Genomic DNA, 5,967 nt, shown 5'->3' with positions numbered 1-5,967 from the left:
ACTATAAAAATCTATGAAAAAGTCTGGATAACGGCTATGATTCATCGTCAGTTTTTAAACATAGGTAAAAAGTACTATAATACGTACCTAGTCTATATAGTACCGCTTAAGAAGTCTTTTTTACCACAGAAGGTGTTACCTTAGACTATTCACTCTAAAGCTCATTCACAAATGTATTAGAAGAGGACAGGCTTCTTTACTAAGTAGCTTTATTACTCAGTGGTAACTATAGCTGTGTAGACTCTAGCGGTTTACAAGCCCTCAAGGAGATAAGTTAGGAAAAGGAAGAAGAACAACGACCTATAGAGCAAGCATGTGTAGAAGAGAAACAAAGGGCTCGGATATCACTCAATGTCTGTCTCAAGCTTTTCCAGTTTAGAAACTACTAAGGTAGTATGTACTAACTCAACGCTTTTGAAGACCTATCCATAGGATGTAGACTTGACTTAAGAAAGACCAATTTCTTAGAGAAAGATCAACGAGACCTTGTTAATCCTCTAAGAGATCTTCTTTATGCCCCAAGACCGCCGTTGTACGATACCCCATCACTAGGGCGAATACCCCAGTTTAGTTATGCAAGATTCTTCTTTATAAACTTATAGTTAAAGTAGCTATAGTAGCTAGAGTATTCATAGTATGGTTTAGGGTAGTTAGCTTAGTGAAAAAGCTCTTTATGCTCTGTAGATTCAGTATGTTCATTTCTCTAGATAAGTAACTATTCTTTTTCTTTTTTGCACTCGCCACTAACCTAACTACTATTTTATCTTAGGACCCAGCGCTTGTCACTAAGCTAACTACTATTTCTTTCTCTTAAGAACCAAGTCAAGAGGTGGAATTGCCGTCTTTTTTCCTAACTAGTTTAAGATAACTCAGACTGAGTATCACTAGTAAATAGTTTCTTACTGAGACCAATAGTTTACTAACTTGTTGGCCCTTGTTAAATGAATGCTATGAATCAACTGTAAGTATTTTTCATAGATTACTTAATACTCAAGTTATGTAGGACAAATCATCTTTCTGCCTATAAGGAACGAGTAATAGTCTGTTAGTGAATAAGTGTTTGAAGCACACCCCGATTATCAAAAGTAAAGGGCAGAGTACCTTTTGGGAAAAGCGAGGCGAATCGGGATAGGGGGAGATCCCCATAAAATCACTATCCAAGATATCCTTGGCCTGCTAGGATAAACCAGTTTATGGATCGCTGTTTGAGGATACAAGGAAAGTAATGTCATAAAGACTTGTTCAAGGACCTATTGTTCGGATTTCCAAAAAAATAACTACTATAGCTATAACTACGATCACTGCTATAACTACGATCACTGCTATAACTACGATCATTGCTATAACTACTATCACTGCTATAGCTAGCACTTGAACTATGCCTCGACCTCGAAGATTGATACTACTTACGCGATTGATACCTATACTACAGCCTTTATCTGGCTAAAATATAGTGGGAAGTTAAGCTTAATCGTTTTCGTTACAGAGGAACGTATTATACCTAAGGTTTGTAAGTACTAGACCTACACTTACTCAGCTTAATGAATAGGGAGCCAGATAATCACTTGAGAGAGAGGTCCCTAACACTTTCTACAAGGTGATCTTTATAAGAACAATAACGAAGCTGAGTATAAGGGTTTTTTCACCTAGGGCGAGATTATCGGGGCTTATTTAATTTATGTACGTAATTCTATGCTTCCGAAGAATAAGGTGTTGTTGCTTTCGTGAAAAAGTGAGAAAGTATATGATCCCCTAAAGTGAACCTTTTCTTTTACAAGGTATGATTACCTAAGCTCAGGTATTGGTACCCAAGGTTACGTGCTCTAGAACATCGTGAATGGTTACTCCGGGATAGCTAATCATAATGTGTCTTCTTTAGTTAATATCTGTGATTATGTTAATCTAGACGAGAAGTATCTGTTTGAACCCTAAACGCTAGGGTCCATTCTAGCCAAGTCCTAGTACCCTAGGAAAAGATAGTCTATCCTTCCCGACAACGTGTTTTACATGAAGATTCATTAACGGGGTATCTAGGATATAGATAGATATACTTCTTCTTTAGTACATTGCTTCCCCTAAGAATAAACATGTTTACCATGAAGCTTGAACCTTGCTCGTACTTCTTTAATTGCTATGAAGAAATAGAAAACTCAACAAGACGGCCTAGCCAGCGAGTTCTGGAAACCAGAGATGGGCCTGGGCTACTTTTTTTACCCTAGTGAAGAATACCTAAGCAACTCTTACTAAGACTAGATCAAGTACCGGATAATCTTCATCTTCCGCGAGACCACCCTAGGAGTGCCTGTCTTTTTCTAACGTCAGTCAAACTATTACTAGCTCACTGTAACGAAGAAGCCAGGCTTGGTTCCTTAGGGAATATATACTACGTTTTACCTAGAACAAGATAGCAACTAGTCTCTAAAGAGATACTTTTTATGCTTAGCCTCAAACTTCTTCCCCTTCCTCTTCCTCAGGAGCTGGGCGTTGTCTATCTCCTCCTAAATAAGTTAGTGTATCAAACCCGAGGATCTTATACCGCGGGAACCCCGAAAGATAAACTAACATAGCTTTCCGGGTTACTTAACCCTAAAGGGATAACCCGGTCCAGTAAAGCCCCGTTCGCCTAGTAAATACTACTTTTCCTACTCGAAGTTCGCTTACTAAGCCTCAAGAACGTCTCACCTTGGCACGTCATGGTCTGTGCTCTATCTAGAAGGTTTCTTGTTCCGAAAAAAGCTTATTCGGTTAAGTAAACCCTGGGACGCCTAGGTGAGAAAAAGGATAAGTTTCTAGTCGGGAAACAGAGACACAAAAGTGTAGCTCTTAAGAAACGTCTACTTCTCTACAGTTTCCCCGAAGAATGAAGGGTTTGCCTAGGAGGATGTAGATATATATTTGCGACCAAATAGTTCTTATGCGTTCTTTTCGTGAAGCTTAACAACTAAGTAGCGGTCTCTACCGAATCTTGGTTATCAAGTAATAGATTACCTAAAAAGGCAAGATTATGAGGTAGGCTCTCAATAGTCATAAATAGTTTAGACAAGGATAGATTGCCTTGCGATAACCTAGTTTACTGTTTCTGTAACAACTCTTTTTCTACCGAAAAGGGCCTACTTTACTTTTAACCTAAGTACATTGTCCTCTTTCCAAAGGGTAATGAATCGGCCTTTCTATACACCGGTACTTTATCCCTAATTCACCTTGCCTTAACTGACCCACCATCTCAGCACCTTTGTGGACAAAGAAGGTATAAAACCTGGAATCGAGGTACCTTGTTATACGATGACGACTTTGTATCTTCTTAAATTTAGAATCTAGTTTTGTGATACATACCTACCATACTTGACGGATTTGTTCTTAAGAACTTGTCGCTTGTTGGTCTCGATAATGAGTGATGTAGTTTTTTAAAGGTAATTACTTTCTACATTTAGGTAACCTTTTAGTTTTTATGCGTACAGCCTACTTTACCAACAACGATAGACGAGATTATTGCTTAGTAACCAAATTGACTTATTGATTTATTTTATCTATCTGGAAAGAGAAGCAGAGTCCAGCTACCTAGAAGAGTTAACCTTCTAGAGGATATACCTATTATGTGTAAGGTCAACTGGTTCGGATTAAGATTAACAAAACAAGGCTTCGTTTCTATAGGTGCCCCGCCAAGCGGGATAAGTCTATAAGTGCTGGTTCTTCATGACCTAAGAGAAAGCCTATCCAGGACTTTCCTCTTCCTTCCGACCTTACGGTGGTCCGCAGATAATAACTTAAGTGGGCTGGGCTATCATGGTTAAAACAAAACCCTTGCAGGTCACGGTTTCAGTGACTTACCCATTCAGCGGTTAGGGATTTTGCCTGACACATTACATGAAATAGACGACCCAATGCCCCCCCGTAAAATGGTCTCCAAATATAACATAGTTAGATGGGAACACACTAAGGACAAACACTAAGGACAACTTCGTATATGTGCTTTATAAAAAGAAGATATCAATGAACTTCTATGAAATGGTTTCACGGGATTCAGCCAATTGTCTTGATCGTGGGATATCATTGAGAAATAGGAATCCGTGTTATCAAAAGATTTCCTGCGATTCTTTCTAGTATGGAATGAGTCAATCATCCACTTTGGTATCTTATTGAACAAAAATGGTGATATTGTTCCTCCATTGATCAAGAATTTCGATTTTTGAGAAGTATTATGATCATCCAATAAGAAAGGTTTCAATTTTTTCAAATGAACGATTTGAAGACCTATTGATTCTAACAACTGATTGCAGAGTTGATCGTTCGGACCTTTCAATTCATAGATGTGGATCTCAGACCTATGAATGGGGATATTCTCGAAACTCACAAAGAAAAAAGGAAGTGAGTTAGACAAAAAGAGAAGTAACTTGGACAAAAAAAGAAGTAACTTGGACAAAAAGAAACGAAGTGACTTAGACAAATCTTTTTTGTCAATAACCTCAGACCAATCAATCGAATATTGATTAATACGTAATCGATCGAACACTACTTGAAAACGGCTCTTCTGCTCAGAAACGAAATGTTCCAAATGCTCCTGGAAATTCTTGCTCCCATTGGACCATTTGTATCTATATGCATTAGGATCCCGATTTATGGATCTCTCGGTTCGAGAAAGAAAAATAAGAGGATCGAACCATTTCTTCTGACTCTTTTTCAAATTCGATAAATGTTGGTTGATCGTATATTTCATTATAGTTCTATGATTCAGAGTATCATTTCCTATTTGATCCCTTTGAATTCCATATTCGAAGTTGCGATCGGATCTATTCATTAAAAAGAATCGATTCAATACATTTCTTATGTACCCATAGGTGCTATATTGGATTTGAATCAGATTTCGGATCAATCTATATTGATTGACTGCCTCCATTATGTTGTTGCTAGCAAATACCACTCTTTTTGGTTTTGGATCTTCCAAATCATTCCCGCAGGAGATCCGGACCCATTTTTTTCTGATCCTTCGATAAAAAGATTCATTTTCTTCATAAAAAATAGGAGGTAGAACCAATAAAGATTTCTTTTTCGATTCATCCCTGGAGTTGAATACCTCATTCAAGAATTGTTTTTGATCCAATCCGTAGGAATCAATAGAAAAGGCAAATCCCTTATGATACACCAGATCCGGCTCGGTTATTGATAGAGTGAATAGATCTGCCATTTCTTGAAATCTCTCTTCTGATTCAAAATCGTGGTGTAACGTGGATCCCCCCCTGTTCCGGTCATGGAATAGATGAAATAAATCAAAAAATGGATTTTTGTTCAAGAATGAAATCTTATTGGAACTGTCCATATCCGATTCATCCTTCGGAACCATATCACATCCCAGATCTGATGAAATAGGATGAATTGAGACGGTATTTTGTAAATACGTAATTATCTTGAATATATTAACTATTTCTTTATTTTCCGATCGCCGGGAAGGGACAAAAGAAACATCTTGTTCTTTCTTCAACAATTTCTGATCCCTAGTGGACCTCTCAGTAGGATTCGAACCCAGATGAAGTTCTGACCATCTGTCAGAGAAAAAAGAACGAATGGGTCTTGTAGGATTCCCAAGAAATTCTTCGATTTCTTCCGGAAGCAGATGATTATTCATCCGCTTCTCACGTTCCGTGAATAGCCGGGGCATTGAGGAATATCCAGAAAGGCATTTAGGGAATTGGTCTGATTCTATCTCTGTTCGTTCCGTTTGAAGAAAGGAAGGATCCCAAAGAATCGATCTTTCTTTTAGTTGTTGAATCTCTCTTTGATTGATCAATGTGTGATATTCCGAATCCTCATTACTAATGGAATCGAAATGATCTCTGAATTGATCAGAAGATCCTTTCAATTGGCTAGAATCCGTTACTTGAACGAAACTAGATCTTGTGGAATCGTATTGAATATTTGACGATACATTTCGTACCTTGCTAAAAAATCGATCCTTGTTTACCAACCACACAT

Source organism: Ananas comosus, linkage group 4 (assembly GCF_001540865.1).
Source record: "Ananas comosus cultivar F153 linkage group 4, ASM154086v1, whole genome shotgun sequence".
Lineage (NCBI taxonomy): Eukaryota > Viridiplantae > Streptophyta > Magnoliopsida > Poales > Bromeliaceae > Ananas > Ananas comosus.
Note: the sequence above shows the minus strand (reverse complement) of the source record.